This window comes from Falco naumanni, chromosome 15 (assembly GCF_017639655.2).
Source record: "Falco naumanni isolate bFalNau1 chromosome 15, bFalNau1.pat, whole genome shotgun sequence".
Classification (NCBI taxonomy): domain Eukaryota; kingdom Metazoa; phylum Chordata; class Aves; order Falconiformes; family Falconidae; genus Falco; species Falco naumanni.
Genome location: NC_054068.1, coordinates 1,642,165 through 1,669,306, shown reverse-complemented (window position 1 = coordinate 1,669,306; position 27,142 = coordinate 1,642,165). Strand labels below are relative to the sequence as shown.

The 27,142-nt window shown below is 42.1% G+C and overlaps 1 protein-coding gene across 6 annotated transcripts in view; it reads right to left on the bottom strand.

Annotated features, from left to right (window-relative positions):
* Positions 1-27,142, bottom strand: part of ANKRD11 (ankyrin repeat domain 11) — a 159,715-nt gene that overhangs the window by 118,240 nt on the left and 14,333 nt on the right. For 5 of the 6 annotated variants that reach the window (XM_040615327.1, XM_040615326.1, XM_040615329.1 and 2 more), the window contains one exon: positions 14,314-14,393. The gene's annotated coding sequence lies outside the window, so the exon portion shown is untranslated. Of the gene's footprint in view, positions 1-14,313; positions 14,394-19,397; positions 19,727-27,142 lie in introns of those variants that run through there. The other variant, XM_040615331.1, reaches the window with a different exon arrangement.

The window sequence follows — 27,142 nt, the reverse complement described above, 5'->3', positions numbered from 1 at the left end:
AAGCTGGAGTTATTAGTGTTATGGCCCTATAGTGAAATCAAGTACTGAATCTTCCCATTTTTAAATTTTAATTGTGACACAGCAGTCCACTCACACTTCACATCAGTTCCGCATCTGCTTTCTTCAAATGGTCCAAGTCTTCCCAACGCACCGTTAAAAAAGTAATCCCAGCTAAGACCCTTCCACAAATCCAAGCTGAGCTTCACACATGGACCCTGGGAAAGCCCCTGGACTTGGGCGTTGTGGCCTTGTCTCCTGGCACCACAACGCAGAGGAGCCACGCTCCAGCTCTGCTGCTTCCCAGGAGCAGCCAGGCACTCCGGCGTGGCCGCCAGCAGCATAAGTACACAGCAGTCCCCCCAGCCACAGCAGTTACATCACTCACACAGCAAAACAAAGCTGAATAAAAGAATAAACTACCCAGTAGTTAACATTGTTAGACTAAGAGCAACTCTAAGCTTGGTCCTGCATTTGAATACAGATTTCCACAAGGACTCAGTTCTTTGGAGATGAGTAGCTGGGAAAGCTGCTGTCTGTGTCTCTGCCGGGGAATGAGGAGAAGCTCAACCAGCAAGGTTTATGAATTTATTCTGACCTCCAGTATCGACAGGGCAATAATCTTGTCCATAATCTTTGCATAAGCGCTGCTGTTAAGAGAAGCATTCTTAATCTCTCCAGAAAAAGAGATGACAACTCTCTCAGCCAAAAGAAGTGGACATCTCCCCTTTCAGTCTGTATACGCACATATACTTGTTTCCGTAAACTTGCTTGTTTTTGAAACAAAAGCAGATGTACCAGCACAGTCACCTAGAACAGTGCCACAGAACATCTTGTGTTGCTGCACAATGCTATTTGCACCTTCACAGCATCTTTCAGGCTGGCACTAACAGACCACCAACGCACTCACCAGCCTGTAAACACAACACAACATCCCTCTGCGCAGAGCCTGGCCTGCAGCAGGTATTGTGGCTGTAAGCTCAATGGGATGAATATCACTGTATGTTTGGCTGTTCGGTTATTTCCCATAAACCAACATGAAGTTAAGAGGTATGCATTAATGCCCCAGGACCAGACATACAGCAAGCTGACACCAGTTCAGAGCTCAAAACCACCAGCCCAATAAGGTGTCCATAATTCAGAAGAGCTGCTCCCCACCACCCACACACGATGGCAGAGGCAGCCAGGCCTGTCTGCACCCCTTCCTTCCTCCTCTTCATCTAATCTGTATTTCCACAAAGACTTCACCTGAGAATAGCCTGGCACACAGATTGCTGACTTAAGACTGTGACCCCAAGAGAGGACATGAGCTGCTTGAAAGGCATGCATGTAGTCTTCTGTTACGCACTCAGAAGGCAAAAGGAAAAACTTTGTATTAAAAAGACAGTTTAAGGTCACCCTTGGTATCATTTTAGCTGAATTAAAATGCAATATTTAAATTTCAGTTATTTCAATTACTGCAATTTTAGCTAGCACATTAAACTTCACATAAAGGGTTTAAAAATAAGATTGGCTACAATAAATTAAAAATAAGCAAACCTCACAAAACCAAGGAACATTCTGTATAAAATCACACAAACCTTAGCGTACACTAAGACACATACACACATATTGACTTATTGTGCTTTAAACCATCTCTGCTACAGCAATCTTTCCTTCCCCATTTTTCAACCCCAAAAGAATTACTATTTCTTTCCAGACAAGAACTTCTGCCAACATTGTGGAGGGCTGAAGTCCAAACCACACATAGTTCAACAACAGCAGAGTTGAACAAAAAGGAAAACTATAGCTTTTTTTTTTTTTTTTAATTATACCTTCTGAAAGTATAGCTCAGCAGGGGAAAAAAGAAGTCAAAGTCATTGATTAATTCCAGAGTAACAAAGAAGGGTTTATAGCACACTAGAATATATATTCTACAAAGTTTATCAGATTTATCACCATCCTTTAACGTCTAAACTCAAGGTGGCTCTACAGAAAAGTATACACTACTCTGCAAGCCTAATACTAAATGGCTCAGAGTCCACAAATTAATACTTTTACAGGCAAGGGCTTCATAACTAGGTCAAAGCAGGGGGGTGAAGTTTTAGATTCCTACTCACCCAGCAGAAAAAGCCAGGATCAACCTCCTTTCCCAGGGATCCCCAAGGTTTTAACAGGGAAAAAAATTCCAACTTTGAAAACTTCAAAATACAGCCATCTTTCAACACCTTCTAACTGAAGCCTCTCCAGGACCACGTCTTGAATTATGACCAAACTTTCTCCTAAGTTACAGAACACAGCTCTTTACTGTCATCATCAGAAATGCAAGGTTTTCAGTCACAAAAAAACCCCAACAAAACAATCTAAATCTGTATCAAGAGGTAAAGCTACAAAGAATGGCTTCAGAAAAGGAGGTGGAAAAGAACAAGTGGTAACTAGAACTGCTTTAAGGTATCTGATGAACTTCACCGGTTTTTACCTTCCAATGTTAAAGCCATGAACACTTACGGTTTTAACAAAAAATGTCTCACTACTTTGCCCAGTACACTGTGTCCTCCTTGTTTATATCCAAGAGTTGTTCCAAAGAAATTTAATAAAGACTATACAAAAAAAGAAAAAAAGTCCAGTACTTTCTTCATTCCTCTGAGCTACTGTACATTAAATATGAATATAGAAACTATTTCTGCGAGCAAAAGAAAGCTCTGAATGGGGGATGATTTTAAGTGAAGTTTCACTAAGAAAAGCATTTCACTTTAAAATGACACCTATTTTTAAAGCCACCAAATTCTCTGGGGCAGGAGTATTAGGGGCAGCACAGTATTCTGAAAGAAGGTAGACTTGCCCGCATCCCTGGTCAAAAAGTACACAATTTGTATGGTAACAGTACAGAAAATCCCCATACTTGCAATCTAATTTTAATTCTTTTATTCTTTTTCCTCCTTTAATTTAGGATTACAAACCAGTAAGTCTAAGTCTACAGCAGCATCTTGGAGGTATCCAAATTGCAAACTGCCGTCTGTAAGTACACTGAAGACGCCACCCACAGATGACCAAACCAGCAGTTGATCGCTTCACTGACAACTATTTTGGTGTGTGCAAAACCATCAAAGTTGAGCTTTTTTGTTCACACAATTTGCTTACTAAATTTTGCTACAGTGCCCAGAGGCATCTGGGCATGCAACGCTGAGAAATAATTACGCTTCAGCCAAGGCATGCATGTTGCACAGCATTTTGCAAACACGTCATTGGAATTCCAAGCTACTATTATGCACAACTCATTGCTATAGTTATCTCTCTTGAAGATCTAATTAATTGTCTTGCTCATCATTGCCTAAGCTTACGCAGGAGCGTCCCAAAGCTTGGTGCCGTTTCACAAGTATGAAAAAAAAAAACCAGATCAAGCAGCTCTGAAGACTACTGTGGGAAGAGACTGCCAACACGGACTCTTCTCATCCCAGCAGGTACAAAGCACCACACAGGATTCAAATGAAAACCTTTGGTCCCCATCCCACACTCCTTTCAGATCATGGGAATTAGCTCCAATAACAGGTATCTTGCTACAGGAAATCCAGTCTGCACTTCAGCTTTAATTGTTGATGACCTTGAAATAGGGGACATTTAAAAATACATATGCATGTACACATAAGAGCTGCATACATACAGCCAGAGCTATAGGTATTTAAATGCATTCCTACCTTCAGCAAGATTGAGGTCAAGGGAACGAGGAAAGTTTCTGTATCTTTAACCAAACCTTCGACTCTGTAATTCATATATTCAAGTACTCCTTACATTAAAGCACTAAATAACCAAGATACTACTGGGAGAAAGAAAGAACTTAGCTGTGTGATACCTCACCAAACTGAAGCCCAGAGGCACCATGTCCCTGTTACCAGTTCATTTAGACAGAGATCTTTCAGACTGCCGTAAAAACATTGTTAAAAACTAGAGGAGAAATGAATTCAGGACTGGCCAGCTGCTACATACAGATGCAGTCCTAACTGTTGACAGGAAAAGAATACATGATTAATATTATTTCATTCTTTATTTGTTTTCATGTCTTTATTTTGCCAAATTATTTATTACCTGTTGTCATTTGATTTTGACTCCATATAACTTTTGTATAGCATTAAATCTGCATCATTACATTAATTAACATCATTTATAATACAATAACAGACTTACTATCAGTCTGAGGTTAGTTGCTCAAGATAATTCAGGAGCAGTAAAGTTGGTTTATTCCTTTATTATTACCCAAGAGCAAAGAAAGCTTTCTTTTAGCCTCTCAGAAGTTGAAGTTCCAAAGCAAAGCTCTCCAATGAATGTTTTTCCACTAACTTAAAATAAAATTTCTGTGAATATTTACTTCCTACATTATCTTCAACCAAAATGTGCATTTCCATTACAACAGTTAATTCCAATTAAGAAAACGTTTAAAGGCTTCCTGCAAAAAACAAATACAGGATATTGGCAAGACTACAAGAATGAGGTAAAAACTACTGAAGACAAAATCATTTTCTTCAGACCGTGTAACATGAAGAGGAAGTATATTTCTTATACGACACCAGCAATAAGTCTAGGTCCAGCAGAGAATAACCAGAGCTATTCAATGTTGACCTTTGAATCCTTATACCATTATTTTAAATGGCTGAAAAATTATATAAAAGGACAAAAATGATGAATATCAAAAGAACTCCTCCCACCATACCTACCCACATGCATCAAACTGACCAGCTCCTCTCCTTTTTACAGTTCCTCCAAGAATTACACACCCACCTACCCACCCGTGTTAGTTTGCTGCCAGCATCTGACCAACTGCTAGAGCTCAACTACGCTGGACCGCGAGTCAGCCTTGGGGGAAAAACTCGAGTGCCCATAAACACATCCAGTCCTCAACACTGCCCTCCTGCCTTTCACCAAACTTAGAAACAAACTGACTGTCAAGAATTCCAGGAAATTCAGAATTAAGCTTAAATGTTATCATCTGAAGCCAAGGCAAGTCACAGAAAATGTACTTGTAAGGACACCTGAGCTCTGCCCCACAGAGTTCAAGCCCCTCTGCAAGATGCATGACAACTTTTAGAGTAACAACTTTTCCTGAAAAACTCTGAAGTCTGGAAGTATTAAAATTTTCTAAGGGTACACAAGAAATTAATAGTGGCATGCCAGGTCCTTCTTTATGGCAGCTACAGCTGCCAGAACAACAGATGCACGTTTCTGGGCTTCCTTGTCAATCTTTGGAGACCACTCCTATCCTGCAAATCCTCCAAACCATTCATTACAGCCAGGACTAAATCCCTCAAGAGCTTCTCCATTTCTTCATCGTACCAAGGCTGCTCTCCTGCCGTGATAGCGAGGCACAGGACCCACTCTCACCCAAGCACTGCTCCCAGCCTTGCTCAGCCATGCACAGCACCTGAAGGTTTCCAACAAAGCCCACAGAGATGCAGCAGCATGTGCCTGACCAGAGAAGAGAGCTGGTCAGGTCACTGCTGCTTGTATATTACTGCAAGATAATACAATATTTTTACATTACTGTATAATAGGATGAGTCCAGGCAGACACATCACATCACACCCCATCTAAATCCAACAGCTGTTTTTTAGATCAGACAAAACCCAACTTTCAACATCAGTGGTGAGCATGCAGATGGTATGAAGAAGGGAAAACTGGACATTACCTCAACAGAGCCCTCAGGCATACACTCTGTTCAGATAACCACCAAAACAAACATTTGCAGAACTGAACTCCAGTGACACAGTAAGGAAGAGAATAAAAACTGAAGAACACCTGGCCTCGGGCTGCAAAGCCTTCCCGTATTAGAAAAGTGTCATTACTACACACCATGTGACAGCACTGAAGACAACCCCAGTAACCGGGATCTCACGTCCCAAAACACTAACATCATTATTTGAGGTCAATCCATTTTGATTCTGCAGTTTGAATCTCTGAGTGAAATCCCAGCCCTGGATAACTCAAGGTACAACATGCAATAGTCCCGTCTTGTCTGTCCAACAACTGATGCTGCTGTCAGCGCTCCTGTGACTGCCACACGACAACCACCAGACCACCTCTCCTCTGTGACCCTAGCTACCACCACCAGCAACTGATTATCAAAACTACCAATGCCAGCCCACTTGGATTAGTAACTCACTAGGACAAAAATAAATAGAAAATAAGAATCCATGACAAGTTTTACTTGCAAAAGCAAACACAGCATCCATATACAGTGGCAATATCCCAAAACAAATTGTACACACGCCTGCCATCTCCATTCCTCTTAGCAGCGGTTAACCCAGAAAGGTGAAGTTACACAAGCACATTCCTGTTTGATAAGGGAGACCCATGCACTGACTTCACCAGAAACAACTACTGTGCTCCAAAGCAACCTCTAATATTGGTAACTATTTGAATTTAAATTTCAAATAAATTTTGATGAAAGATTAAAGAAAGAATGTTGTTCTGCCTTTCCAGCATTGTGGAGATGCTTGTCTTTTATAATGAGGGAGGCCATTAAAATAACAAGGAAGAAGATTTACACCCAAGCCTAAAAAAAAAATAAATTACTGATTTTTGCAGCTACTTAGTGGTAGGAACAGATGGTTACAGGCAATAGTATTGACAACTTAACAAGCTACCACCCCCAAAGGTGAGCTTCTAAGTCTGTTCCAAATTCAAGAGTTAAAAACATTACAGCTGAGACCACCACTCCCAGGGGAAGGGGAGAGTTTTAGGCGTTCCCACAGTGCTTCAGAAAACTGCTTTACTCTCTGGTTTCTGCCACGGCCCTCTCAAAAAGGCTGTGACTTCCCAAAATGCCCCGATGCAGTTGCCTGCAGCCATCTGCCCACAGCCGGGATGAGCCTGGGCAGCGGTGAAGGCAGGCAATGTGGATTAAACAGTTCTGAGTAAAAGCAGAGCTTCTAGTACTTGTCTACCAAACCAAAGCCACTTCTGAGGACAGAAAAGCCAGGCGTGTCAGCTTCCCAAAACACCCAGGCACAGGGGGAGGTTCTGGGAATTCAAGCCCCTCAGAGCCTCTGCCACCATGAGCACAGGCAACAGCCTACACACCCTCACTCGCTTGAATGTCCACAAGATGCAAGTTTCTTCAAAACACCCAAGAAATCCCTCTCCCAGCTCCTGCACATCTCCACAATTGGAAACAATTAGCCCGCCCAGTCTCAACACAAGATCAAAATACTAATTAAAACATTAACTTGTTAAATACAACTCAGTGATCTTTGAATTTCTGGAGAAGTCCAGCACACTACTATAAAACAGGGATAACAAGCAGCGGTGCAAAAATTTTCAAGAGTACCTGTGTTCTCAAGCATCTAATTAAGCCTGTAACGAATTAGACTGAGCCTGCAAATCTCAGCCCTTGTTGTCCTGTCCTTCTAAAATTAAAGCTCTGCCAAGAACTTAACCAAGGGAACAGAAATAATGATGGCACCTAGTCTCCATCTTCACACTTGACAATTAAGACTTACTTTTCAGAAGCACCTCCTGTTTTTATAAGGAGTTCCCTTCTAAGGGGATCAATAAAGCATATCCCTCAATTCTGCATTTGCTTGCAATAATCATTTCCCCCTCTTACATGTATGTACGTGTTACAGAAACAGACTGCACCTCTCTGTTGTGGTGTTAGACACTTCAGTGGTTCAGCCAAATCACCTTCCATGCAAGGTTTCCATAAAATTCAGACTTGTGTTTCCTGCTACTTCACACCACCGATTCCCACCTTGAGGGGTGTCAGGCAGCTGACTTTTACCTGTCGGACACCAACTGTCCCACTTGTGGCTCCACTGAAGATCACAGAATGGCTGGGGTTGGAAGATGCCCAAGTCGCTGATGCATCTACTCAGTATTCATGCCACAGGAATGCATTCCCCCAAACCCACAAAAAGCTACTTCCCCCGACTTAAAGAATTCACGAATTTGAATGTCAAAATCACCAGGCTCACAACTGTCTACACTATTATTTAAAAGAGCAAAAGTTAATGGAACAAGAACACCCTAAACCATTATTCATTCAAGAAGTACAACAGTGAGTCTGGTCTTATCAGCAGGCCTTTGGTCTGCAAGCTCCTTCGGGTAGGAACAGATTGCACACCTCTTGCTGCCAAATGCATCATCTGCACTTAATCACAGCATGATGGATATCTTCTGAAAACAAGCGATTTCAGCCGTATTTTGTGTAATCTTGCCGTTCCCCTGCAAAGCCTGTCATCTCACACCCTGAGTGTCACTTCCTCAGGGCGGAGACTGTAACTTCAGTCCCTTTCAAGAATAAACTTTGGTGCTACACAAAACACTCATAAATAAATAAAACCATTACTCCAAAGGCTGCACCTCACCCACCACACCAGAACCCGCCAGGAAGCACTTTTACTTTCAGAAGAGGGTGCACCCAGGAACACTGCTGCACAAAAACGGAAACGCTAACTGGCCATTTACATACCAAATAACCTGCAGATTCCCTTCCCAAAATCGTGCCTCCATGTGTCACCTGGGCTATATGTCTCTCAGGAATCTTCCCCCAAGAAATAAGACTCCGCCAGTTCCTGGAAATTATGATCCTGTGTGCCATCTATGTCACAAACTTGTTTCTAAACGCAACCGTGATTTTTAAGTGTAGAGTCCTTAGCTGATGCAAACCTAAAACACCCTAACTCAGAAGTACACTTCTTTTAAAAACTAGGATTTCTGTTGTCATAATGTAGCCCCTTCGGAGAATAAATTTTCAAAACCAAGTAGATTCCGGCGGGGGACACACACCAACCTTTTCTCTTTTTAGATAATTATTGCCACAGCTTTGCCTAGTTCTAAACAGAACACAAGAACAAAGACAAGCGTTTTATTTGGTGGTGGACTGCTCTTACCAAGAACTCCCTCTATGCCATGGTGAACACACAGATCTGAATTACACCCAAAGAACAAGCCAAGCAATACATTTTTTCAAAGAAGTTCCTGCTTAGCTCAGATCTGTTCATTAAAGGCTGCACTATGCACATGGGCCAGGTTAGCTTATTAGCAGTGGAAAGGTTAGTGAAAGTAAATTAACACAAGCACTCCACTCTCTAACACCTGACACAAGAAAGGAGCCTCCCTACCTACACTTCTACTAAAAGGTACATTCAGACTGAGGGCATGTAGGTGACATCTGCCAAAAGTGGCATGTAAGTAACACTGGCAACTTAACAAGTTCTGATAAAATACAGAGAACTGTAAAAGCAGCAATTCAGATGCTCAAATCAAACACTTAGGCTAAGATTACATCTGAGAATCCAGCTTTTTCACTGGGACAGGGGAAGGATTTTCTGCATGTCTCAGCAGTGTTTCGTATCCAAAAACTCAAGACCTGTTCTAGCCAGGCTAGAAATCTAGGCTCACAATAAAGCCACCTCTGCTTAACTTCTGCTTACTGTGAAGATACAGCTTTAAAAAATTAAATTCAGATTAACTTCAGTGCTGTCCATTACAGAGCATAAAATAGACAAGGCAGAAAAGTTTACCACTTCTAAGGGCCATGGAAACCCACCTTGCATTCATGCAGGTACGACAGCATACAAGCACGATGCCAGAGAAGAGCACTGGGTAGGAAACACTCTCCACCAATCCATCTCCTGTCCACCCTGGCTGCAGCCTTCCCTGGCTGAGCCACGCAGCAGCACAAACCCAAACTCCTTCATTTGAATCACTCCAGGCAAACCTGCACCCAAAGAGCCACCCAGCTGCTGCGCAGCACTTTCAAAATCTGATTTTTTTATGACAGAAAGGGCTCCACCATTTCAGGGTTGGGGTGCAAACCACAGCAAAAGTCAATCAAACCCACAAGTCACAGCTCTAGTTCTTTAATGTTACATAGGACTACTAATTCCACTTGCACACGGCTTCCCCACCCCTCCTCTCCAGGCACTGCTTCATAACATATCAGATTCTCACCCCAAAAAACAGTGCTTTCGAGCCATACCCCAGACCCACACAGAAAGCCTCCCTGCTCAGCTCGGCTGTGACCAACATCTTAAATAAAAAAAAACATACGCTGCACTTCTGTTGTGTTATCTTCCAACCCCTCTAATTCAGAAGGAATAAGAATTGAAAGATGTGGAAAAAAGCCAGAGAGCTCAGAAGAACACTTCTATGCAAAGAAATATCTTCCTTGTGGAACACTAAGCTTTATTTTCCCCAAAGCAGTAAAAATTGAAAACTGTGTATGAACATATTAAAGAACATTAATAGAAAAACACCAAGCAGTTAAGTAAAGTCACGTTTCACCTAAACAACACTACCATTATTGCAGCATCTGACTTTTTTCAGAGGACAATTCAATCCTGGAAGCATGTATTGTAATTGCTTTTCCACTACGGGCCTCAGCTTTACAATTGTATCCTTCTCAGGAGGTCAGAACAAGGCACGGCTGCAGCTCTGAAAAGCAATTCTGTTTAGCAGCCCTACCTTATTCATTCTTTTAATCTTACACCTACATATTCATTATGAACTCCGTAAAAATACCACAGCCAAAACCACCATCAAAAGCCACTGCAATCTCTCTGCTGCTTGGAGAAAGCCTTGACCCCTCTGCTTCCCCTAATGAAGACATCAGGAAAGCGCGAATCACACCAGCCATCAGCTCCAGCGCTGGGGACCAGCTCTGCGAATCAGTCAAGTCATCGAACCCCAAAACAAGCCCAGTGCAATGGAGCAATTTCTTGCTGTCAACAAGCAAAAAGCAGCTACCACGATGGACCTGGCTTGTTTTGAGCAAACTGTTCAAAACTGTTTAGTGAGAAAATACCTGTCCTACTCATTGCAGCATGAGAGGTGCTGTGTTGCGGCTGCTCATACTGCATGAAGCTGGCAACTCACACAGTCAACTGAGCTCCCTTTTTCTCCACTCATTTAGATAGGTCCTCTACTACAGAAAGCTGGGGGGTGGGGGGGGGCACAGGATGACGGGGTGGGGGGGGGGGGGGCGGGGATGGAGAACCTAAAAACATGCACAAAACCCCGTAAGTCTCTTTTAGAGAACTAAGGGTTAGCAATGTTTGTAGCATCTCCTGTATTTCACAATAAAGGAGCCATCTACCAAGATGGAGAAATCTCAGACTTTCATAGCACTTCCTACGGTGGAACAAGGTCCTCTGCTCCCTCCCTGCAAAATACCACAACATTACTGGTCCTCCAGCTGCACCAATGCAACTACTTCTGGGTCAGCACATCATGCCACAAACAGTCCACATAAAACGTAAATGTTTAGAGGTTTATTTAAATGCTGAATATCTTGGGCATCAGCTTAACAGCACACCATCACAACCAGTGGTATTGGCATATGTGATGGGAACAAACCACCTCCCAGGGACAGAAACACCCTGCGTTAGGTTTGCAACCGAAGGGGACAGCACAGTGGTACCCCCCCAAGTCCCCTTCCAGCACTGAAGCTTTATTTCCATTAGCCAAGCCTCAAAGCATGGGACAGCATTGTTGGAATAGTGAACACAGCAGGATTTTACTACAGAGGTAAACTTGGTCCTGGAAGTCAGGCTCCTTAGTCCCTTTCAGCGGGGAATCCGTGCAGCATTCTTCAGATCATGTTGCTTGGACAGAGGAGAAAAAAAACCAAACCAGTTTTGTGCCCCAGTGCATTTTCACTCACAGGTTTACAGCAAAGGCAACCTCATTCTCATGGTCACAAATGGACAAGTGACAAAAGCTGAGCACTTTCATGACAACAGCTTCTCCTCAGACAAGACGGAAGGTGACACATCATCACACTGCTAGTCTGGCACTTGGGTATGGAAGCACCCCAGGGTTTTAAGCATGCACAGCCTCAGGAGTCAAAGATGATGACCTGCTTTTAGAATCATTGCTTTTTAGGAGGAGAAGTTTTTACTCAAGCTTGGGCCAGACATTAATTCTGTTCAATCTTTGGGCTACTCAGAGGATGGCATAAACTGCACATCAGCGCACTGGCTGGTACCTGCGTGATACACTGCAGTGATCGTGTATGCCACAGCCTCCCCGACAGCACAAAGCCTATGAACTCACCTCTACAGTTTCAGAACACGCCAGGTTTGGGTAATTTTTTTTCAGCCAGCACTGGAGGATTCTGATGTTCTCTTCTCGCCAATATCTCCATACTGGAGGGGCCCAGGAATGGAGCTATTAGACCCCAGACCAGTATGCATTTTAAGTAACACAATAGTCTGTCTCTGCAGAACAGCAGATAAAAACCAATTTTACTGGAAAAGGTCACTCAACTGTCTCCTCCCAGGGCTCACACAACCCACAAAGCAAAATCACTCTTTGTTTTGTTTCAGAAGTCAGAGAAACATCTGACTTCCTAAGTAATTATTTCTTTCTGCAGTCTGAATGCTTTGTCACATGATACATCCTTAACCTTCATCTGTCAAGTTCTTCCATCCACGGTTTCAGCTAGACCCACAATCAACACAGCGCAGCTTCAGAGAAAGTACAAAATGTCCAAAGAGAAAAGGGCTAAAGATGGAGAAAAGCCTACATGGCAAACTTTTCTAAAGGGCAGCAACCACAGCAATGCAGCGCATAATTTAAGCTCAGTAATAATCCTAAAAGGTATTAGTGGCCAAAAGGCAGGTGATGCAGACAAAAGGCCCTGGAGAGATGCAAGCCACCGTAATGCTCTGTAATCTGTCAGGAAGCAAGCCATTTTGCCCAGTGGGCAAGTATACTGTGCAAATATGTTTGAACATTTATTAAGTTTTTGATAAAGTGGAAGGTATTGCAATTAATTCTATCCTGTTTTTAAAAGCACGGTTTGCATTCAGGAAAGCAAAACACCATTTACTTCAAAACTCTAAATGAAAAATCATCGTAACAAACTATGAAATGTAATAGGTAGTAAACAACCTGGTTTATAATTGATGTTAGGATTCAGTTCAGTTTTTCAGGGGACTGCAGAGCACCCATTAAAGAAAGAGTTACTGCACACTACAGCAAAAGGTCTCACACTTGATACACTTTAATTACTTAACTGCAGCAGGGGAGAGTTACTGATGCCTAGTCCGTTTTGTTTCACTGTGAAAGGCTTCTACCACTATTAATATTCACCAAGGGAAACTGAAATAACATCTTCTCTCCATCTAAATACCTTGGAATTATTACAGACAAGCTAAATAATAAATAACTAAGATTTACTAAATAGAGCACTGAGGAGTAAGATTTTTTTGTTTGGTTTCTGAAAATCCAGGATGAAAGAAACTTACCAGCTTTCAAAGCCACCTAACAGAGCAGACCTGTATTTCCACATAGAGAAACTCTCCTTCAATAACGGCCTTTTATCGTATTAACAACTTCAACACAAATAATCCCACTGCAGCATAAACCAAGAGGTCAGCCAAGTACCCAAGGTGCCACAGCAGAAGCAACACACCCTAGGTTATCCACTGAGAGCCTTCTCCATAGCGTTTCTGGGCACACTGAGGATGACCTTGAACCCTGCACCAACGCGCTTCCCCTCCATAACACCACCTCGACAGGCACTGCAAAGCTGAGCTCATGGACAGCAGCAAACAACAGTTTTTATTCAGCTTGCAACACACCAAACTGCCAGCACTGCAAAAAAACTCAGCAAGAACAAACTCCTTCCTACCAGCTACATCATTTTGCTTTCCAGAGAACAGCACCCACCTCTCTCAGAAATACTGAGGCAAAAATCTATTTTCCCCTCCCCTAAATTCCACTCCAAGACAGCCTATTATTTCTACATCTGCTGATGCTACCAAAAAGTTGAATCCTAATGCAAAATCAAACTGTACTCTCGGCATATTGGGAGGTTTCTCTGCCCAAAATGAAACATAGGTGCCATCTGTTTCAATTATACTAATCACAAGGAGACATAACACTGTGCAACTGGCACTTTTTAATAACTTTTTTCTTAAACAGACTTTTTGAAAGTGGAGAACCATGATATACTAGAGGCAGGAGAGTATTTAACGCTCAGAAGTCAACAGCACCAACAAACTACACAGTCTGTTGGACAAACCAGTGCTGGAACTGCCCCCACAGGAAAGTTAACTTTAAGTTAGAGAAAAACTTGCTACACTTGGTGTTATGTAAAAGTGAAAGGGCATCTTAGAACTAAAGACTTTTCCCAATATATTCTGGGTTAGTACCTTTAAGTTATTCCATGGAAGTTTGCAATTTTTACCTTCAAATTTCAGAAAATAAAAGAAAAAAAAGGCAGGGGGGTGGAGGGGGTAAACCAGCACAAAACCAATCCAAACACATCAACACGGACACAAGCACTTGTTCAGTAATAAAACAGAAAATTTGGACAGAAGCAAGGTAAGTATTTACCGATTCCATAGTTGAAAGCTGTTGTTAGCAGGACATATATTAAAATCCAACAGAGATGTGTCCCAAAAACACTGTGTAATCTGAAAAACAGAGGAATTTGTTCATTAGAAAGTTAAAGCACATAATTTTATTCACCACAAGCATGCTGTATTTGAGTACATGAAGGCTACTAAATACAAATCCTTGCCTGATCCAGAAATAAAGTTTCTGATTGGGAATCTGCACAAACAGAATAATAAAAGAAACTGTGAAAAGCTTAGCAGAGCATCAGCCAAGTTCCATAACTTTCTTCTATTTGATTAGAAGAAAAATTTACTTGTCTCAAGGTTTCTGTAACCATCTGTGTGGTTTTACAGTCATTTTATTTACGGAAAAAATGTATGTCACCCCCCCAACTGTGAGAAACCCATGAACCGACAGACTACGCAGGGAGAGAGTGAACTGCCCACGTTGTGCTACCAGGTGCCCTGTCCCAGTAATTCACTTACTTGAACAACTTATGTGGAATTACCCGTGACACAAGCACTTTCTTTTTAAACATACCTTCAGATCCTTACTCTGAATAGCAGCTAATCTATTACAAGCTTCTAATTTTATTTTTTTTTTAAACAGGTCTTGCTGCACTTTTCAAGGATATTTTTCCATCTACAAATTCCCAAAGTGAAAATTCTGATGTCGGGCATGAACCAGCCGGAGCTCTCAGCACCCACAGCAATGAGGAATTCCATTCATTAACTGGGCAACTGAATGTGTACATGAAAGGGTTGGCAGGCAATTCTGAGCCCGAAATGCAGTACCTGAGCCCTTCACCACTTCTCACGACAGAGGAAGGCTCAGCTGTGTGGAGCTGAGCAGTCTCAGGTGACTGTCACGTCAGCGCGTGCAGAAACCCAACTTGCCTGACAAGCGTTGGGGCTGCAGCTAAACCCGGCCTCTCTTGTGAGTCACCCAGCTTCGCCTGCATGCCTGACAAGCACGTTTGCTCAGAAATAAATTTCTCTCCCAGCCAGAGCAAACTAGTCTGTTCCAGATGAGATCTCCACAGAAGTCAATACTGGTTTTCAGGTGCTCTGACCTGCTCCCCAGCTGCAGAGGGGACAAGTTTCAGACAGCACAGCTCAGTAGGAGCCCGTACAAGTTATATGAGCAAGGGCAAGCCCGAACTACAAATAAGCACTTTTGAGGGTTTGCAATGTGGAAGACCAGAAAGCGTGGGCAGAGCCACACGTAAAACATTGTCTTATCCCAGGATTTTTTTACATCCATGACAAACCAAAACGCTTCCTGATATCCACTGAGCGTTAGCGGGTTCTTACTTCTACCCATAAGGGACCTGTAAATACGGAAAGAGTCAATATGTGCTCCAAACAAAAAAGCAAAATTTCTTCAAAACATGCATTAGATATATAACAGCAATACCTGAGCTTCTGCTATGCTTCCACAGCAAAGCAGCTCAATAGCGGAACTTTGTAAAAAGAAATAAGCTGATGACGTACCGCAGACTACAACTGCTAAATCTCAGCTGTGCCAGGCAAGCAGCAGTAACCTGAAGCACAGGCACTGGGCTTTGCCCCATCCGACTGAAGTTATTCTGGTTCAGACAAACAGGTTAAAGGGTTAACTGCCAACGCCATAGTGCTCAATGCCAAATTCCCTTCTTCAAATCCCACGTCCCACCTGATCTCTAGACTCTGTAAACCACACTAAGGGACACAGTGACCAACCCCTGTTCCAGCTGACAATGGAAAATTTGGGTTTCTTCCAAATTACCTTTTCTTCTGAAAGGAAAAGCTCTAAAAAACAATTTTATACTCAAAACCTCACATATATCAAGTTACAAGTGGGGAACTACAAAGTATGAAACGTGCATTTCAGCAAAACTACCTACCACTTTTATTCACCTGCTCCACTTACAGCTGCGCCTTACAAAGTGCCGAAGCTCCCCAACTTGACCACCACCTTAACTCCTAGGACCTTCACATACTGGTCCCCCTCCTAACTACATTCCGCTTCTTGTGTTCTTTTTCTAAAACCTCTCACACACAGATGCCTTTACTGTGGAGCTCCTTTGGGACAGCCAACCACTACTTTTAAAACCTTGTTTTAGTCTATTATTATCCTCCCGAATTCTGCCTCCACAACTTCCAAGGCCCAGCTCCCTCACACCACACTCCAGAGTGCAACGCTTCTTTAAACAGCAACAGATTTAGTTTCCTATGATGTTCTCACAACTTCGCAGTCCACAGGACTGGCCTGTGTAGAGCTCATGACTTGCAGTTCAATTTTATACTTCACTGCTGCCCATCGCCTTACAAAGCACTTCGCTGATGTAGCTGGATTTGGACACCTGCTTTCCAACAGGATGGTCTTTAAATAACCATCCAGGAGAGACTGCACGGCTGACCGGGATATAGAGCCGAGGGGACTGGGAGCCCTGGGAAAGCCTGGTTTGTTTTGAGAAACTTTCACTCCCTGATGAAAAGTCAAAGGGAAGATTTCCAGATGAGGAACACAGCTGCATCCAGCCCAGAGCTGCTACCAACTAAGCTGAGGAAAGCCTTAGGAACCACAGCTAAAAGGAGCAGGCCAAAGTAAAACCAGAAAATCCAAAGGAACATACAAAGGCACGCGGTCATGACTCAAAGAAAGTAAATCCTGCAGCAGGTGAACTTTTCCAAAGGAGCAAAAAAGGAAACAAATTAAAGTTCTGTGACACTTTTCTTTCAAAAAAGCAAAGGAGATAAAGACATACAGCTACCTCCTGTGTTTTCCCAAGGCAAGCGAGTCCTGGGGCACTGAAGGATCCCCTGATGGGGAACTGCAGTCCTATGGAGTGTGATGACAATATCCACACAGCATTTTTTCCAGCATGATTCCTCTGCTCCTGTTATACTCTTCTTCTCCATAACAGAAGTCACAACTCTAATAAGAGCTATCCACTTAAACAGTAATAAAAGATAAACTGGGGCTGGGGGGAAGCTGAACTTCCAAATACATTAGCTCAAAATTCAGTAGTGCTACTTGCTGACAGCAGTGACTATGATCAATTGTGAGCAAAATTATCAAAAAGTCTACAGAAATCCTGTCCAGTGACGTACCGATACACAATTTTGAAGTTCTATTTACACCTGCTTCCTGGCCTATGTAGAGCAATTTTATTCATTACTTAATTCATATATAAAACATACATTAAGTGTTGTAACACTGAAATAGTGACCACATATGAGCCAAACAACTTTCATAAGGAATAGGGTACCATTATTTTCATTTTTTTTACAAAATGGTTATGAAATTACTTCTGAAGTACAGCTAATACTTCAGTGGAAGATGCCCAACGCACAGATCATGGGCAATACCTGTCTGGCTATACGTATTTGGGTCCCTCACACAGCACTGCTGTTGTGCAGTATCCTATATGTCAACTTAAAACTAACTTCACTTCCAAAAGCCTAAACAAATAACGTTAGACACATTTATCCATTCAATTTTCTTAGCTTCTGACAAAAACATATCACTTCACAAACTAACATTACAACCCTTGTTTTCCCTTCTGTGAACTTAAAACGCTGACCACTGGACAGCTACACAGAAATCATTTTGCAATGTAAAATGGCAGACATTCAGTCTTCCCTCACATTGAAATGGTAGTATAAATCCTGAATAATTAAAGTGTTCAAGGTGACCAGGTTCTGTTTTAAAAACAGGCTCAGTCTTTCAAGACCTGTGATGTTTTATTTTACATTAATGTGAAGTAATTTGGAAACTCTGGGTAAGCAGAGAGTTCCATTAAAAAAAAAAAAGTTTCAGCCTCTAAATTCTCCCACCAACTCTTGTTCTGTAACATTGACCACGTAAGTCCTCAGCAGCTCCCCACAGATCACTTACTGATTCTTCTTGCTGCATGCCCACACCAATCAATAAGCTTCAGATCAAGAGTGCAGGGTACAGCTTTTGCTGGCTTTCACTGAAAAAATCCAGGAATTAAGTAATTCAAACTTCTTTAATAAAAGGGTATCTTGTAACTTCACAGCAATCAGTATTTGAAGGTGGAAAATGCTTTACAACCACAAGATGTGACCTGAAAAAACCCAAGTATACTTGCATTAAGATAACTATAGACTACTTGCATCAAAGCAGCTTAGCCAGGCAGTTGCAAACTGGCAGAGGACCACTAACTAGTTCCAGCAGCAAGGTGGAAGGTGGCTCGATACACTGATGTCAGCCATAAAAAAAAAAAACCAGACCAGTTCTGTACAGGCACAGAGTCACTTAGAAGGGTCACTATTAAAAAATATGTTCAAGATTCAACAATTTTATACATCTAGATATTTCTAAATTTGATCAACAGAATGCAGAAAGGGTTCTACTTAAATCTCCATGTTACAGGGAGTAAGAAAGAAGCCATCTGCCAAAGCCTCATTTCAAGCAACCAAGAGGCCAAACTCCCCACAAGCAACTAGATTTTTTATTAGTGCTTCTTTGAAGCAAAAAGTTGTATTTTGATTTAAAGACAGGCTTGCATCAATTCAGATTTTATGGTGATGCAGAACTAAGAAGCGTAACAGGATATCAGTGTGATATTTAGATTCTGGTTTAGACCAACTTGAGAATGGAAAAAAATCTCTAGGGAGTAGGACAGCCCTTTTCCACAGCGCTCATCTGCTTCCCTCAAAATAATTTCAGGGAGAGACAGAATTTCAATAAGGCATCTCTCTGAGGGCTTCAGTAAAAATATACACTGGGGAACACACAAGACACCAATGAGCTCACGCTTTCAGATATGCTCCATTACCTCAGATACAGAACTCAAGGAGGCACAGGCACAACAAACTGGGGGGGGGTGGGGGGAGAAATGGTTTCCAACGCACCCCCATAGGCATGCTCAGAACAACTGTGAGAGACTGCCTGCACAGCACCCTGTATACAAAAACTGATCTTTCACCCTGCTGAAATGGTGAAGAACGCTTATTCTCAGAAACTGTAAAAAAAAAAAAAAAAACCACAAATCACATTACAATTCAAGAATCTGAATGAAAATGGGGGGAATCCATAAGCAGACAGCACTGCCAACCCCCTGTACTTACTATCAACTACACATCTTCTAGGAGTATTTGTAGGAACCTTCTGCAACAACAGGGATTCTATTCCTGCCTGGTTACAGCACCCATGTCGCTTAAGAATCCAGACAAGTGGCGAGTTCGAGGAAAAAAATAAAATGCCACATACACAAAAACAGTGTAGAAGTTATTGCCTCCCCTTCATTCTGTAGGTTTTTCTCACACCACCTTGAAAGCCAAGAACAGTCCTGCCCACCGCAGCAGTGAGGGCTTTCCTCCAGCCCGCTGACAGACATACGGCTAATAAAGATCATCAGATTTGTGGCGATTTCACTCAAGAGCCTGGAAAAGCACACCCAGACCACTCTACACAGCTTGATGCTATTTAGAAAGAGGAAGGAAAAGGAGAGGTGTTGCACTGGAGATTGGGGGGGGGGGAGATTTCTTTCCAAGAACCAGGCAGAAATTAGAGATAAATAACATGCCTTTAACTGAAATGCCCTGCATCCTATCAGCAGCTTACAGACCAACCACCTCCAAACAAATGCATGCTGAGCAAACTGTTATGTTCAGTGAGACCAGTCACACTTGCTCACGCATGCAGCTGTCCCTACATTTTAAGAAATTTCCGGTAGTGATATGAGCTACAAAAACTGCCACTCACTAGAATTTACAAAGAAGCAAATATTTCTGAAGCAATTATAATAGCCAGCTATGCTCATACAGTACCAATTACACAAGTGCAGAGAACTCCACTAGTACTTAAAAGAAAAAAAAGGAAAAAACCCACCTTTCAGTATGTTCGATCATGACAAAATTGTAACATCAAGTAAAATTTAATTTGATAGCTTTCAGAAACAAAGTAGGTAACATATTCTTGTTCTCAAAAGTTCCTTTATTTTGCCCTGCAGATAACATGTATGCTGAGATCTACATTTTTTAAAGCTCCTGTCATCTTTGCCACTTGATAAAATACAAAATAACCTGATACCGTCCTCAAAAATACAGATCAAGATAGTTCTGTGTGGGCTGAAGAGTCTGAGGCTCAATTCTTCCCACCGAAACAAGCACGATGGAAGGGAAAGATGCAATTCCTGTGGAACCAAATTGTCCTTTAAGTGTTTTAACTGGAAGTCTGACATGGACAACAGAGTCCACAGGAAACTGGAGGTTGACAGTAGTCTCAATCCAGGAACAACTAAGCTGTTAAGAGACCTCCAGTGAATGAACCCAGTGAAAAACCCAGAATCTGTGATGTCAAATAACTACTTTCAATGTGTTTCAGGTATTCCTCAAGATTTGTGCTTTTTTCTATTCATTAAACGACACCAGCTGCAGCATTTATACACTGATACAAGGATTGGACTCCACTTCCATCACCAATATTCTTGGCTGACCCCGAGGATCACTGCACACCATTGCTGTCTACTTCACAAATACTCTGAACATTGTGCTTGCAAGGAGAATGGGAAATGACACTTATGTACAGTAGGTTTCTGTCCCATTACAGAAATGAGACTTGAGAAGTTCAAATAAAAATTCTGTAGTTCATTTCAGTAGGTCAAAAGAAGTAGTTATACACTTTTATGCTATCTGTGTTTGAATTGTATTAAACAAAAAAACCAATTAGCAGCAGAAGCCTAACATTTCACTGAGTTTGACCCTTACAAACACACAACATGTAGCTGAGCAATAAACTCTGAAATTACTAGACACACCAACTTTACTACTGGCTATCTGGTTTCTTCACATCAGACTTTAAATTTCCCTACCCTCAAGAGTATCTCAAATTGCTAACCTCTAAAATTACCGATCATTTCTCCTAGAATGATCTGTGAAAGCAGCCTTAAAGGTACTTGGTAGGGTAAAAAACTGGGGCTGTCAGAAGTGTCCCAGCTCCCAGCATAACCTGAAAGCTTAAATCATTGAAGTAACTCGTTTTTCCTTGGCGTGATGTGGCAGAAGAGCAAAGCAAGCCTGAACAGTTTCCACTGAACCAGATTTTTCTATTCTGTGCACGAAGTTAAGAGTTCTGGAAATACACAAGCATGTTCCCTCATCTCTCCTCCTTCACCCTTACCACCCTCTTCTGTGGCTTCTCTGATGAGTGGAAAGTATTAAGTCAAAATACAGCTTCTGTGATTTCTTTAACCAACCTTGGACTGAAGCTCAAGGCTACAGCTTGCCCTTCTGTACTAGCAAGCAGAGACAAGGCTTGGTCTGCCAGTGTAAAGGACATGCTGTTTTCCATGCTACAATTTAGTCTGCATAAATTAATAAAGAAAACTCTCCTACTTCTAAAAAAAAAAAGTTAAATACTTTAAAGATTACACACTTTTATCACCGAGCAGATAAAGATGTCTTGACTATACTAGCAATGCTTGCCCTATACCAGCATTAATGTACATCAAATGGCCATCTCTATCATGGATGGAAATAAGAAAATGGTTGGGCACCCAAAAATGGTTATCCAGTGTCACTTCATCCACCCAGGGAGCTATAGGCGTCCTTGTTTGTCAGCCCCAATGCTTCCAAATAATCCCCCAGACCTTATCATTTGTCTTTTTTAGAGCTCCAATATGAAATGTAATTACCTAAGACTGCTGGGTCTTTCCAGCCTGGCTGAATCTCTTCCAAAAAGATGCATCATCAGGCTCATTTCTTTATTAAATTATCTGCACGTGCAAAGCAAAAACCCACTGTCTTGCTTTGGAAGAACATACTGTTATTACTGGTACACAGCAAAAATGAATATACACATTAAGACCACGAGAATGCGTTTCCGAGAAAATCAGCACAGAACAGCAGCATCATATCTACTTTCAAATAACCTGAACTGGTGAGCTATCCAGCCATAAAATTCAGCAACAAGATGTACAGAACCCTCAAGCTGTTTATTTCAGTGTGTAGTAAGCTGTTAATTCTTAAGCCATTTGGAAGAGACCCAGGACAGACAATAGTGTGGATATTCAAAGCAAAACTGTTCCATGATTATTTTTAGTTCACATGATAATGAGCAGAAATTGCAACCTCTGTATCCTAAACATTTGCTGAGCCCCATCTGAGAAGTAGCAAATTTCCAATCCAGTTATTCTGTAGCCTGACAATACAAAGCCAGTATGAATAGCACTGTTTTTAAAGCTTAAGTACAGCAACATCCATGTAGGCATGTAAAATGAAAGGCATAACATAACTGAAAATCAAACATTTCAGAATGTGTGTATCCAGAAGAAGAATTTCAGGTCAACACAAAACCAAACCTCAGTAAGTTCACGTAAAAGGCAGGAGGCAAAGAGAACAAATGCTCTTCTTAGGCATACAAACAAGCAGAAATAAAGGAAAACTAGCACTACCAGAGTCAACCACATGAGCAGTAATATTCCCAGGTGTTGACAATTAGGAAGGTTTATGGGAAAACTAAAAGAAATTAAGCAATTACTAGAAAACTTACCATATATTAAAAACCTACAGAATTTAAGTTTTTAACAAAAAACAGCCAGATTTATAGATACCTGTGGACAGGAATTGGGTAAAGAATTGCAACAGATTCATCTGGCAAACAAATTGAGCTGCCAGTTTCCTAGCTTACATTCATCACAGCCATCCTGCCTGCACTTAAAAACAAAAATAACCCCAGTGGCCTAGGGGAATTTCTACCATTTGAGAGCTAAAAGACACATGATAAAAACACACTGAAACACCATCAAAAGGGAACTCAAAAGTGAATTCTGAAGACAGGCAAAAGCACTGCCCATTTTAGAGCTCAAAAAAACCCACCATGCCAAACAGAACGAGACCAAGCTAAGAAAATCTTGAAGCTTCAACCTGTCCTAATTAAGCTTCAAGATGCTCGCTTTAAACAACCCAGTGAAAGCAAGAAGTATGTTCTCTGGATTTAAACCAGTAATTTAAAGTTAGATCACAGCTGCTGTCAAATTTCAGGTACCTTCTCCTTGTCATTCCTCCTAAATACAAATCTGAAGCAGGTCTAAGACATACTTCCTGCCATCAGACTTAATACCTTCCCTGTAACTTTTACAAAGAGCCCCTTACTACTCAAATCCACTCAAATTCCCTTTGTAAGTTCTTCTCAGGGAAGGAAGGAGGGTTAACGATGCTGCTAGGCTAGGAAGAGCACCACTGTATTTAAAAAGATGAGTCTGCAATTTCTCACTCTGTGCTCAATTTTAACACATTGAGAAAACAGAGACCATTCTTCGGAAGGAAAGAAAAAAAAAGAAGAAAAAAAAGACTGACAAGACACATTTGTCACCTTTAGAGTCTCAAACATTTGCAACCATGCAACTCAGTGGCAAACTGGATACAGATTACTATTAATAACAGAACTATTTCCTTTCCTTTCTGAAAGCTGATTTGTGAAAAGGATGCAAGTATCCCATTTTAAAACATACTAATTAGCCGAGGAGGAGTCAAGGAAGTCACTGCTCAGTCTTTAAAAATGTACACATAGTATCTATCAAAGAAGAGAAAAACAGAGGAAATTTATCCAAGGAGTGCACAATCACCCACTCCAAGCAGCATTATACAACCTCCTCAGCCAAGAAAATTCAGTGTAGTGTTATGAATATTACAACCACACACTTCACTAACTCAGATACAGGTTTCTTTTCTTAAGAATATGCAGGTCTCACTCAAAGGCTCACAACCAGATACGTACAGTCATTATAAGGATTAGATGACACCGTTACCAGCCGCAGCAGCAGACCTGGCTTGATGACCCGGGAGGTTCCCCAGAAAACCACGTGAAAAACACAATTGTTAAAATGCACTCAGCTCTTCAGTTTCCAGAGTTATGACAAGCACCTTACAATCGCCTCAAATTACACAGCAAGGGGAAACGGTAGGGGAAGTGCCTCCTTGATTTACACACAACTTCTCTCCCCTATTGTCTAGGTCCTGGTGAATTAAGGTCAGAATAAAAAGATTCTTCAAAATACCACATAAATTGAAAGCACCTACCTTCCACTGATTTCCCCCCACACCCCTTCTATTATAAGCCCTGAACAAGTTTAAGTAGCAGTTGCCATCATTAAAGAAGTTGCTCCCCTCCCGTTTTCCTTTCTCCTGAAAAATGAACACCCTGGCAGCACCAGGTAAGAGTGATGAAGCAGCAGGCTGCTGCAGTCCTACCCAGCTACAGAAAGCAGGACTGGAAAACAGCAAGAGGAGGACACAGGCCACCTCAGCAAGAGACTCACCAGAGAGCATTACTGAATAATAGAACAAGGAAGTCAAATGTCTGTCTGCGTACGTCAGTGGTACCCCAGCTCCTCAGGAGGGGCTCAAGGGCTGTGGGCGAAGTTACTGGTTACAGCTGAGCCAAGCTGAGCAGGGACATCTCTGCCCCTGCTCAGCTGCTGGATCCCTCGGGATACTTCCGAAGTTCGTCCATAAACTGGCTTATCCCGCCAGCCCAGCAGAAAGCCTACTCGCCTCCCTCTGCCCACTGGTCTCCCACTTGCTCCTCCAAGGGGCTGAGCTGGCCGGGGCACCCCAGGAAGCGGCAGCACTCGCAGGGGAGGGTGGGTGAGCCTCGCCCCCCGCCACAGCAGCAGTGAACCCCCTCCAGCCCTGCCACAAAACCACACCCCGAGAAAATCAACAAACACCTAGGGAACGGGCATATCCCTTCCTTCAAACACACTGCCGTCCAAACAAACAGCACAGAGGGTGGCAAGGAAAACGCTCAGAGGACAAAAGGACAGAGTTAGGATTAAACCCAGTCCCTTGATCCCTGGCCAAATGGCCTACCCATAAGCCCACACAACTTCCAGAGCCAATTTAAAATCCTGAGTGTGCTATACTTCAGGTTATAAAATCATATTTAGACACACATTTGAAGCGTTCTTTGCTCCGCTGGTGGCTAAAAACAATTCCTTTGTCATCAAATCTTGCTTCAGCAAGCTGACGTGACGTTTTTAACTCAGGAAATAAGATAATTATGGTTCAAGGTAAACAACTACAACTGTGCATTATAAACAGTTTCTAATTTTAAGACCAAGTCCCTCTAATGCCATCCATATTTCAAAGAAAGTTTCCTTACAAATGGTTTAGGTTGTCTACGTAGCTTGCGACTGAGCCCTATTGCTGATCAGCATCAACAGCAGATCTTGGGGAAAACACAGGCAGGTGTAGCAGATAAAAGTCTAGCAGATGCAGCAGGTGAGCTCCTGGATCAAAATGAGTCAAGGTAAGCCAAACATGAAAGGAGGAAAATATACCCTGAATCTTAAATAGCTTTTGAGACGTAAAAACAGCCTCTCTCATAGGAACACACAGAAAACGGCAAGTGCCAAGACCAAAGCTACACCTACTTATGCAATATTTGCTGCAAGTCATTTTTTATCCCAGACCTCGAAACGCCCCACTGCAGCTTCCCCAGCAGCACAAACAGCAAGAATTCAAGTTAAAACTTGCTGCAAAAAGATCAGCTACCAAGTCCTTCCACACAAGGCAGTTAAACTCACCTACAGCTATCCGCACTGTCTAAACTAGCCCTTGTGCTACTGCTACCATAAAATACTCTCCAAAGTTACCTAGAAACACAGCCTTATAATAAACAGAAGCATCACCACTGAGACTTCGCAAGCCAAATGCTGAAGGACAACATCTGAATTTGTCTGGAACTACAGTGAGGGACTGAGGGCAGCAAGCTGTCTGCCTCCAAGATAAATCACACACAGAGGTAGAAGTAACGTGAAAAACACCTGCTTATAGGTGTTAGCCTGGTAGGCTTTCATTCTTCCTCATCCGAAGAGAAGCAAGTGCTAAATTACAACCAAATGAACACAGCTGAACGAGAGAATGTAGTAGAGCAAATGAGATCCAATACAGACAAAGCATTCTTAAACAGAACACTTCTGAGACAGAAGTGGTCAAAACCATTCAACCAGCCAGTTGTGAGAACACAGACGTTTCTGCAGAAGACTAAACAGTAAGAAGGAATCACGCGGCGAAGCCTTGCACAGCTTGGCAGAGTTTGCTCCTCTAAAACTTTTCACCATTAAACATTTTCAAACAACCCCACCCCATTTCTGCTATTGTTGTCAGAGAGGGAATTCCAACCAGAACATTGTTCCGTTGGAAGAACAAAATGGTAATTTTGCATAGCAAATATACGATTTACACAGTAGTTCATCCAGCAACACAAGCTGCCTCCTTTAAGAAATAATACTAACATGCCTCAAGTCCGTTGCACAGCAGCACAAGTGTATTTTTAGACACAAACATTTGAAGACAGCGATACGGTGGAAGTCTCTCAGGTTGAAGTTAGCCATGGGAGGTTAATCTCCCTACACCCTGGAGAGGGCAGTTCATTAAGAGGCTGTTCAGAGCAGAAGGAAGCAATACACCCACTCCCTGAAGAAATCCCTCTTCCCATGACTGCACACAAGGCAGCTCCTCTGAACTCTACACTGCCCCCCGTCTCAAGCAAATCTACACCGTTTTTTGGTAACAGCACCATGTCCAGGCTGTGTTAGAAAGCACTCTTCCCATCCAGATCTCTAGCACAATTAATGAAGCTAAATTCAACGCTTTCTTCAAGGCATGACATGGGGTGCAAGTAGCTCAAAGTCAACCAAAGTGTCCACAAAAAGGAGGGAGCAGAACGACAGTCTGGCTTTATAATGTTTTATCTGCGATTAACACTTCTTCATGACTTCTGATAAGGTAACGTATTAGCTGTCAGACCAAACCCAAGAGCAAATAAGTGAACCTTAAAATATCCTCAAAGTGAAGCTTCAGAAAGT